Source organism: Sparus aurata, chromosome 5, assembly GCF_900880675.1.
Source record: "Sparus aurata chromosome 5, fSpaAur1.1, whole genome shotgun sequence".
NCBI lineage: Eukaryota > Metazoa > Chordata > Actinopteri > Spariformes > Sparidae > Sparus > Sparus aurata.
The window spans coordinates 36489836-36500962 of NC_044191.1; the positions used below are offsets into that span (position 1 = coordinate 36489836).

An 11127-nucleotide genomic window follows, 5' to 3' on the forward strand; every position below is an offset into this window, starting at 1 on the left:
TGTTTATGTTGTGTATTTTATTTTGACATTGCCTTTTTATTAAAATGTGTTTTATAGAAACACATAAAACACTGAAGAGAAACAAAAACATGAATATAAATATGAAAAAATACAAAACAGGTGGAGTAAAAAACATCATCCTCATCCTGAAAATGATGATATTCAAAATGTTTTGTGTATTTTTTAACTGGTCATAGTTTTAAAAGATGTGTTGGTTCTGGTTCAGTGTTGGTCTGGTTGAGAGCGTCAGTGAGTGAACAGCTGAGCTTCTCTCTGCTCGTCACCGCTGCTGGTTCTGGTTCTGGTTCTGTCTGAAACATTCACAGGTTGGGTTTCTGGCGACGTGCAGTCCCTGAACGTCTCGGTGCTGCGTGGGCACTCTCCTCTATTTCTGGACACATGAGTCATCTTCACTCCTGTTACACAACACAAACTTCGTCCACTGAGACTCGACTGCAGCAGAAATAGACGCAGCAGCTCAGGTGCTGGTTCGAATCCCACAGTGAAGGTTTAACTGAGCCTGGCTCTCTGCAGGTTACTCAAGTAAATCTAGTCGGGTATTACTTTTAAATACGAGTACTTGAGTCTGTGCTGCTTCATACTTAAAGGTGAATATTGTGATTTTACTCCACTATCATCTGACAGCTGCGTCTCTTTGCAGATGTGGATTTTAAAAACCTTTAATGATCCTATAAAAACCCAACAACTTGTTCTAGCTGTTGGAAAACTGAGTTACATTGGAAGCACAAAGTGATAATGAGTGAGGTCAAAGATTTATAATACGATCAATAACATGGTGGTCCTGCAGGGCTGCACTCACATCCTGCTCGTGTAGAAGTAGAAGTACTGATTCAGCTTGTTTACTCCAGTAAAGTAATAGATTACAGGCTCTGACATGTACTCAGAGTATCAGAGTAAAAAGTCTCCCTCTGAAGGACATTTGTGCTCAAAGCTAACTGAAGCTCACGTCATATTAATAGAATTCAAAGACTATTAAAGTTAAAGGTAGAATCAGTAGGATTTGTCCCAGCTGTTCCTGAACGCACCACAAAGACAGTTGATTGTTGAGTCTCATTCCCAGGACGTCAAATAGACACATGTTGGGTTGGTAAAGCGTCCCGAGCAGCAACAAAGAGAGAAAATCAGAAACTCTCTGCAGATACGAGACACTAACACGCCTTTTCTCCACATTCCAGTCTCCCTCTCTGTCTGTTTACGCCTTCTTACGGCTTTTACGTCTTTGTCTCGTCTCGCTGCGTCTGATTGGTCCACATCAGTCTGCTGATGCTGGGAAATAACAAGAATCCAGAATTCACCTCAGATGCATCAAACTAAAGTAACGAGGCTGTTCTGAAGCTGTGAGGAGGAGAAAGTTCACATGTAGAGAGGAGAAGTCACACAGATACTCAGAGTACACAGACAGGAAACATGTACTGAAGGAGAGTAACTAAGTATTTGTACTCTGTTACCTCCTAACCTCTTGGAGGCAGCTGGAGCCGGAGGTGGAACCGATGTTGCTCATTACTGTTCAGTCGACAAAATGCACAGATTCAGAAATCTGTTAATGAATCTTTTATCTCTCGTTCTTTTCATCAAGTCTCAGAAGAGAAAACATTCTGAGGCAGTTTCTCTGAAGTCGACAGAAGGAAGGTAGTGAGACCTCCTCTCTGATAAAACATCAGCTGATCTCACATCAGATCAATAATGTAGGAGTTATGTTATGTCAGGTGAGGTCTGCTGCTTCAGATGATCTCCTTCCTTCTTTCCTTCCCTGCATCCTTCCCTCCTTGCTCCCTGGGGTCTAGAGTTTCTCTTTAATCCTCAGGTTGTAAAAAGCTGAATGTTCCTTTAATGACTGGTGTGATGTCGCTGCAGCAGACGGCGGCCTCGGCTCTTATCTCTGAGAGCAGCAGGGGGTCGGGGGGGCCGGGGGGGCCGGGGGGTGTTGGTGCTGCAGGAATGAGGCCATAGACGGTGTGTGTGTGTGTGTGTGTGTGTGTGTGTGTGTGTGTGTGTGTGTGTGTGTGTGTGTGTGTGTGTGTGTGTTGTTGCGGCTGCCGTCAGCTCTGCAAGAATTTTAAGTTGAGTGTCGAGTTGTTTGCTGATAGGACGGACGGACGAGCTTCAATCAGAACAACACCTTCCCTCCTCCGTCCTCTGACATCAGAGCCGCCGTCACATGATCAAACATCCAGATAACCTCACCTGAGCACACGGCACAGGTGTGTGACCGACTCACTGCTGGACTCTGATTGGTCGAGGAAGATATTGATCAACTTTTATAATCTTAAAGTTGATTTTGAAACAAAGGACTTCTATAAAAGCAAAGACATTTATAATAAACAAGGATATTAGGAAACACGGAGGTAGGAAAGGAATGAGCGAATGAGTAAGGATGGTGACGAAACAATAGGAAGGAAAGAAGGAAACAGTGAAGGACAGGAAACAAATGAAGAAGGAAGGAAGAAGGAAGGAAGAAGGAAACAAGGAAGGAAAGAGGGATTAGTCCATTAAAGTAACTTTACATTTGAGGGGGTCATCGGGGAGGAAAGAAGGACGAATGCAAGGAAAGAAGGAGGTAGGAATGGTTTGGATCAGGAGAGTTGAGAAGGAAATGTGGAAGGAGAAAGAGTGCTAGAAAAATAAATAAGAGGTGGAGAAGAATTGAAGGAAAGGTTGGGAAAGGGTTAGGGAGTAAGGAAGGAAGGAAGGAAGGAAGTCTGGAGAGGAAAGAATGAGAAAGGGAACAAGGGAGGTGAAGGAGAAGGTAGCTCGGAAAGAAAAGGAGGATTAAAAAGGAAGAAGGAAAGGAGGAAGATGAGGGCACATGGAAGGAGACATCGTCAATCAAAACTTCACAAACATCTTAAAGACGTTACATAGGCGCTGTGATGTCACCCGAGTCAGCCAATGACGGTGCTCCGCTGGGTGTGGTCACACGCCTGTGAGCTGAGATAAAGACCTGCCAACACACACACACACACACACACACACACACACACTCTGTAACTGTTGCATCTTGTGATTTCCTGTAACTGAGTCCGAACGAAACCAAACAGGTCAAAGTGAAAAATGAGCGAAAGTTAAATGGAGTCTGGTCTGACAGTTATGCATGCTAGCTTATTAGCATGTAGCCACCGATAGCAACTGAACCATATGAGATCCCTGCTGAGAAGACCAGCATAGACCAGCACCAGAACCAGCACCAGAACACAACAAATGCTGGTCTTGCTGTGTTCTGGTGCTAGTTCTGGTGCTGGTTCTGGTGCTGCTCCAGCAGGGAGTTGTAGTGAAACGCGTCATCTTGAAATCTTGAAAACGTCCCAGCATGTCCCTCTTTTGCTTTAATGACTCGAGCTGCATGGACTCCACTAGTGAGTGTAAAACCTGCTGACTCATGGTGCCGGCTCGCTCAGCCTTCAGGTGTCCCATGAATGTTGGATGTGGCTGATGTCAGGTGACTGTGGAGGAGAGTCCAGGAGAGTCCAGGGGAGTCCAGGACTCCTCGGTCTTCTTTGGTTCTTCAGGTAGTCGTCAGAGCTCTGAGGTGTGTTTGGACTCGTGGTCCTGCTGCACGGTGAACGGGTACTTTAACAACTCTGATCGGAGTGGTGAAGGAGCGCAGGAATTAGAAATTCATCTGCAATCATTTGTGGAAAACAGGAAATGCAGCCAGTTCTGAGCATCAGAACTTTGTGGAGGCGGCGCTCTGTAACACGTCCAGCTCTCCTTCATCTGTCCTCGTCCTCTTCTTCTGATCTTCTCAGCAGGAAATATAGAAATGTTTCAGCTGATGACGATGAAGCCGGTGGCTCAGCAGCGGTTGAGTGGAATCAGTGAGAGCTGTGGATGTGAAGCTGTGACTCAGCAGATTTCAGTCTGTGACCCACTTACAGCTTCAGCATCAACACGTTTTAACATTTTACTGCATCACGACTCGACAAACCCGGCAGGAAGTCGCTGCTGCTAATACATGAACACGGAAACTGGAGAGGAAATGTCACATGAATAAAACTAGAAACGATGTTAAAGATGTTAGTTCAGTTCTTCTGCCTCGAGCTGAAGAACTGATCTGAAGTCTGTCCTCGCTGGTGTGTTCAGGGACACAAATCATCTGGTGAACCAAATGTTTTAATCCACCAACCAAAACAACAGTCGTCAGATGTTTACACATGTGAAGGATCCAAATGTGTTTAATTCACATGTCAAAGAAAATTCACATGTTTTCATTCACATGTGAAAAACATGGTTACTTGTGAAAATGTTCAGTTAAAAATTTAGTTCAATTACATTTTGATCTTCACATTTTTTTGATGGCGATACTTTTCTGTTTTCACAATTCGATTAATAATTTATCAGAATTGTAGGCATGCGTTTGTCCACAGCCCTCAAAGAGTCCTTGAATGCACCACCAAGGATCACAAGATCACATGAACAAAAACAGGAATTTAGCAGAATTTTGGGTAATTGTGTGTGTGTGTGTGTGTGTGTGTGTGTGTGTGTGTGTGTGCGTGTGTGTGTGTGTGTGTGTGTGTGTTATAAATCAGAGTGTAAGGTCTGCACGTTCTCAGGACCTCGGCTTGTTTTCAGGAGCAGTGACCGTCACTAATGACCTCCTCAGAGATAATTTACGTCTTCAGACACAAAGACCAACCGGTCAGTGAACGTCTCGCTGCTGCTGCCAGCCAGGGAGAGTAACTAAGTATATTTACTTGAGTATATACTTCTGCGCTAATCCACTATTCACTTACATACTTTCGCTTATTTTGAGTGCTTGTAATGGAGTATTTTTACTTTAATGAGAATGAATACTACACTTTTTGGAAGGAGGATGATGGGAAGGAAATAAGGACACAAGGAGGGAAAGAGAGACTATGGTAGGAAATAGGAAAGGAAAAAGTGGAGGATACAGGAATGGTTTGGCTCAGGAAAGGAGATGAAAAGGTTACAGGAAAAGAGAGTTGAGAAGGAAATGTGGAAGAGAAGAGTGAGAATGAGAATAAATTCTTCCTCCACTGTGAACAGTAAATGTCAGCTGACTGTAGCTCGTTTCTTTGTTCTGGTATCAAAACCTCTCAAACATCATCCATTAAATAAAGACACAGTTCCTCTCCTTCAGACCCATCCTGCTGTTCTTCTTCATCTTGTGTTTCTCGGTCAGGAGTGAGAATCACACTTCTCCTCCTACACACCAGCAGCAACACGCTGGACCAACTTCACTCTGAGCTGTTCAAAGGAATTCTGGGAAATGTAGGAACTCAATAATGATGTGGATTCACCCCAAAAAAGTCATCAGAGCAGGAACTTTGATTTATACCCCCAGACGGGGCAGCCGGACGGGGTTTACCTCTGTGTGTGTGTGTGTGTGTGTGTGTGTGTGTGTGTGCGTGCGTGTGTGTGCGTGCGTGCGTGCGTGTGTGTGTGTGTGTGCGTGCGTGCGTGTGTGTGCGTGCGTGCGTGCGTGCGTCCGTGCGTGTGTGTGTGTGTGTGGGGTGGTCTGATGGTGGGAGGTCTATTTTAGTGCAGCATCTCTCTCTCTTTGTCTCTCCCACATTCCTGCCAGCTGATTGGACGGCTGGGTGTGGTAACCTAGCAACCTTCAGATATCTCCCAGCATTCCTGTGAGTTATCTCCTGTCCCGGCAGACTGACAGATCTGCTGAACAAGAACCTGAGCTCAGTGTATTATTACATGTACGCAGAAGGAGAAGTGTGTAACAGTGCAAATATTACAGGAGTGCTGGAGGGGGCGGGGTCTCCTGAGAGCTGAAGCCCCGCCTCTTCCTGTTCCACCCATTGGATCAAACCTTTGTCTGGTACTGAAAAGAGACAGATAAAGTATTGATCCTGTTTTAACTGTGTCATGAATCACACGTGATGTTTGTCAGTTTGTCATCAAACTAATGAAACATCAGATTGTGAAGATACGTCATTATAAAGACGTCACAGCCCACAGTGTCGTCAGTGATGTCACAGCCCACAGTGTCGTTAGTGATGTCACAGCCCACAGTGTCGTTAGTGATGTCACAGCCCACAGTGTCGTCAGTGATGTCACAGCCCACAGTGTCGTTAGTGATGTCACAGCCCACAGTGTCGTCAGTGATGTCACAGCCCACAGTGTCGTTAGTGATGTCACAGCCCACAGTGTCGTTAGTGATGTCACAGCTGACATCATCGTCAGTGATGTCACAGCCCACAGTGTCGTTAGTGATGTCACAGCCCACAGTGTCGTTAGTGATGTCACAGCCCACATCATCGTCAGTGATGTCACAGCCCACAGTGCTGCCAGTGATGTCACAGCCCACAGTCTCGTCAGTGATGTCACAGCCCACAGTGCTGCCAGTGATGTCACATCCCACAGTCTCGTCAGTGATGTCACAGCCCACAGTGCTGCCAGTGATGTCACAGCCCACAGTGCTGCCAGTGATGTCACAGCCCACAGTGTCGTTAGTGATGTCACAGCTGACATCATCGTCAGTGATGTCACAGCCCACAGTGTCGTTAGTGATGTCACAGCCCACAGTGCTGCCAGTGATGTCACAGCCGACATCATCGTCAGTGATGTCACAGCCCACAGTGCTGCCAGTGATGTCACAGCCCACAGTGTCGTCAGTGATGTCACAGCCCACAGTGCTGCCAGTGATGTCACAGCCCACAGTGTCGTCAGTGATGTCACAGCCCACAGTGTCGTTAGTGATGTCACAGCCCACAGTGCTGCCAGTGATGTCACAGCCGACATCATCGTCAGTGATGTCACAGCCCACAGTGCTGCCAGTGATGTCACAGCCCACAGTGTCGTCAGTGATGTCACAGCCCACAGTGCTGCCAGTGATGTCACAGCCCACAGTGTCGTCAGTGATGTCACAGCCCACAGTGTCGTCAGTGATGTCACAGCCCACAGTGTCGTCAGTGATGTCACAGCCCACAGTGTCGTCAGTGATGTCACAGCCCACAGTGTCGTCAGTGATGTCACAGCCCACAGTGTCGTCAGTGATGTCACAGCCCACAGTGTCGTTAGTGATGTCACAGCCCACAGTGTCGTTAGTGATGTCACAGCCCACAGTGTCGTTAGTGATGTCACAGCCCACATCATCGTCAGTGATGTCACAGCCCACAGTCTCGTCAGTGATGTCACAGCCCACAGTGCTGCCAGTGATGTCACATCCCACAGTCTCGTCAGTGATGTCACAGCCCACAGTGCTGCCAGTGATGTCACAGCCCACAGTGCTGCCAGTGATGTCACAGCCCACAGTGTCGTTAGTGATGTCACAGCTGACATCATCGTCAGTGATGTCACAGCCCACAGTGTCGTTAGTGATGTCACAGCCCACAGTGCTGCCAGTGATGTCACAGCCGACATCATCGTCAGTGATGTCACAGCCCACAGTGCTGCCAGTGATGTCACAGCCCACAGTGTCGTTAGTGATGTCACAGCCCACAGTGCTGCCAGTGATGTCACAGCCCACAGTGTCGTCAGTGATGTCACAGCCCACAGTGTCGTTAGTGATGTCACAGCCCACAGTGCTGCCAGTGATGTCACAGCCGACATCATCGTCAGTGATGTCACAGCCCACAGTGCTGCCAGTGATGTCACAGCCCACAGTGTCGTCAGTGATGTCACAGCCCACAGTGTCGTCAGTGATGTCACAGCCCACAGTGCTGCCAGTGATGTCACAGCCCACAGTGTCGTCAGTGATGTCACAGCCCACAGTGTCGTCAGTGATGTCACAGCCCACAGTGTCGTCAGTGATGTCACAGCCCACAGTGTCGTCAGTGATGTCACAGCCCACAGTGTCGTCAGTGATGTCACAGCCCACAGTGCTGCCAGTGACGCCACAGCCCACAGTGTCGTCAGTGATGTCACAGCCCACAGTGTCGTCAGTGATGTCACAGCCCACAGTGCTGCCAGTGATGTCACAGCCCACAGTGTCGTCAGTGATGTCACAGCCCACAGTGTCGTTAGTGATGTCACAGCCCACAGTGTCGTTAGTGATGTCACAGCCCACAGTGCTGCCAGTGATGTCACAGCCCACAGTGTCGTCAGTGATGTCACAGCCCACAGTGCTGCCAGTGATGTCACAGCCCACAGTGTCGTCAGTGATGTCACAGCCCACAGTGTCGTCAGTGATGTCACAGCCCACAGTGTCGTTAGTGATGTCACAGCCCACAGTGCTGCCAGTGATGTCACAGCCCACAGTGTCGTCAGTGATGTCACAGCCCACAGTGTCGTCAGTGATGTCACAGCCCACAGTGCTGCCAGTGATGTCACAGCCCACAGTCTCGTCAGTGATGTCACAGCCCACAGTGTCGTTAGTGATGTCACAGCCCACAGTGTCGTCAGTGATGTCACAGCCCACAGTGCTGCCAGTGATGTCACAGCCCACAGTGTCGTCAGTGACGTCACAGCCCACAGTGTCGTCAGTGACGTCACAGCCCACAGTGTCGTTAGTGACGTCACAGCCCACAGTGTCGTCAGTGATGTCACAGCCCACAGTGCTGCCAGTGATGTCACAGCCTCTTACAAAGTAAGATGGCGGCATGGACGGTGACGTAGCCGTGTCACTACCAGACGTCGGCTTATATCTATACAGAAGTTTTATTCTGCTCAACTGTTATTAAATCTGTGGATGTTGTTAATGTCACGTTCTTGGTGGAGGCCTGGCAGCCATCTTGGACAGCTGGGTACGGCAACACGACTTGGACAAACCACAAGAAATTTGGGAAATTAGAGATAAGATAACAGTAGCTATAATTCTTTTAATGATATTGTGGGCTGTCCAAATATTTGTATACTTTATGCGGTGGCAACAAACATACTGCCATCTGATTGGTTCTTTTTTCAAGTGTTATAATAATTCATCATATAAATACATACAAACAGATTTTACAGCTCATTCATATGAAATAAACAGAACAACAAAATGGAAACATAAAGAAGTGAGGTGAGAAATAAACATATATTAAGTACCTGATTTGACTTATCAGACAGCACATTTCTTCTTCTTCTTCTGTTGGTTTGTTTGTTTGCGTCTGTTTGTTGATAGAAGTTGTGTTTGTTCCGGGAACACGAGGAATAAAATGTGCAGATTTACATGTTTACTTCTGTTTGCATTGATTTTAAATATGAGGACAGTTTGAGCAGAACGTGTTTCATGTGTTGGTTCAGTGTGAAGTTACAATAAGTTATTTAACAGATTTGCAGATTTTTGTATTATTCCATTAATAATGGTAGTAAAAGCTTCAGTGATCAGAAGTATTGGTTGTTGTTGCAGCAGTGGGAAGCTGAAGTTTCCTCCCACACGCTGACGACAGCAGCGCGGTGAACGCTGCAGCTCAGAGGATCTCTGCAGGTCCGAGTCCAGCTGACGGACCGGATCACATCTGAGGGATCCAGTCGGTCAAATCGTCTCTTTCAGTCAAACGTGGACGTCAGTTTTCCTCCTGAGCGTCTCTCAGCTTCATGTTGTGTGTTTTTGCGATGGAGCAGATTTTCAGATCAAACTCCAGCGTCGTTGCCTAGCAACAGCGTCCACTTCCTGGAAATAAAAATGTGGATCTGAAAATAGAAACTGAGCCAACGTGAGGAGAACGACTCCATTCAGAGATCTACTGATTCTAACCAGAGTCGCTCTGAACTCACCGGATGTTACGGCTCAGTCTGCAGGAGGAGGCTGTGTGGTTCTGTTTGGTTCTGTTTGGTTCTGTTTGGTTCTGTTTGGTTCTGAGCGTCAGATATGTGAAAGTGAACTCTGATGACGTGTTTTGTTTCTTCTTCGTTTGTGTTTCAGACCGCTGAGCTGAAGAATCTGAGCTGCAGAGAAACTCCAGCCTGAAGATGTGAGTCGACTTTATATTCTGATTTATTCAACATCATTTAGTCGTCGGCCTCTCAAAGTTTAAAGTCAAATTCACAAAAAACATCGATGCACTAATCTTCTTTTTTTAAACAAATCTTTTTGGGACAACCAGGTCTGTTTAAAAATGAAGAAATCATTCAGTAATTCATTGTGTTTATTGATTAATGAGGCATTCAGTCACAAGATATGAAATGAAATATGAAATTAGAAATGATCAGTGAGAACTACACAGATCAAAAGTGATGAAATGAACCTTTAACACTATAAAACTTAAACCCTGTTCACCAATTCTGTCTGAATATGTGAGATATTTTAGGATCCACATCTTAATACTGATCATATGTCATCACAGGCTGATATATAGAACATTTTGTTCATGAAAAGCACAACACACATGTTTGTTTTTACGGCTGTTTGTTCTGATTACTGAATGAAAAAAGGAGATATTATATCTTTAAATGTCAACAACATGGAAGAAGAAGTTTGAACTTCGTGTTTCTGATGATTTTAAATTGAATACTGTCTCATTTTCTGTGATTCTTCTGATGATTCGAACGAGAACAGACTGCTGGTTTTATATAGTTATCATTAACGCGTGCGCTGATCCGATGGTCCGATCACATATAGAAACATGACATCATCGGTCCGTCCTGCGGTCGCACGCACACCCGGCAGAACAGCCGGTTCTGGTGTCGTACCGCTTTTGTCCAAAGGAGGAGCCAGAACCAGCAAAAGCTGAAAGTTCCTGGTTGTCCCTTTAAGAACAGTTCTGGAGTTAAACTGTGGAGGAGGAGGGCAGGAACCGATACCGGCCTCCTCCACTGTATTGATCCAGTTATGTATTGATCAGATTGTAATTGATCTCTCTCCAGACGCAGACGCAGATGTTTTCCTCTCACACTGAAGGCAGAATAAAATACCCTGAATTCATCTGATTTAAGTGAAACTGGATCTTTCTCTGACACAGTGTGTTTGATCGGATGTGAAGCCGCCTCGTCACATTATCATAAAACAGAACTATAAACAGTTCAGTGGACAGAGTGAGTTGAACCTGCTCAACACACTCAGACTGTTCTCGTCCGGTCGGCTGCGGTGGAAGAAGAACTCAGAAATATTAAAGATATAAAAGTAAATGAACATTCATGCAGAAATCCTCCAGTGTCAGACTGAAACTGTCACATTTTAACAGATTAATTATTCAGTGACAGCAGACACCAGCAGAGATCAATAACACAGCACACAGAAATATGTGTGTGCAGAGAAGAGAAAAG

The 11127-nt window shown here is 46.1% G+C and overlaps 1 protein-coding gene and 2 long non-coding RNA genes across 4 annotated transcripts in view; 2 read left to right on the forward strand and 1 right to left on the reverse strand.

Annotated features, from left to right (window-relative positions):
• LOC115581407 (uncharacterized) overlaps positions 1-1078 on the reverse strand; it is a 1430-nt gene extending 352 nt beyond the window's left edge. Inside the window, exons 1-2 of the long non-coding RNA XR_003984035.1 lie at positions 1047-1078; positions 1-416 (exon numbers count right to left, since the gene is read on the reverse strand). The exon at positions 1-416 is cut by the window's left edge and continues 352 nt beyond it. This is a non-coding gene — a long non-coding RNA (uncharacterized LOC115581407). The remainder of the gene's footprint in view (positions 417-1046) is intronic.
• LOC115581403 (uncharacterized) overlaps positions 1-11121 on the forward strand; it is a 15640-nt gene extending 4519 nt beyond the window's left edge. Inside the window, exons 2-3 of the long non-coding RNA XR_003984031.1 lie at positions 9788-9836; positions 10729-11121. This is a non-coding gene — a long non-coding RNA (uncharacterized LOC115581403). The remainder of the gene's footprint in view (positions 1-9787; positions 9837-10728) is intronic.
• The window catches only part of LOC115581335 (GTPase IMAP family member 8-like), a 451552-nt gene that overhangs the window by 279900 nt on the left and 160525 nt on the right, over positions 1-11127 (forward strand). The window lies entirely within an intron of this gene.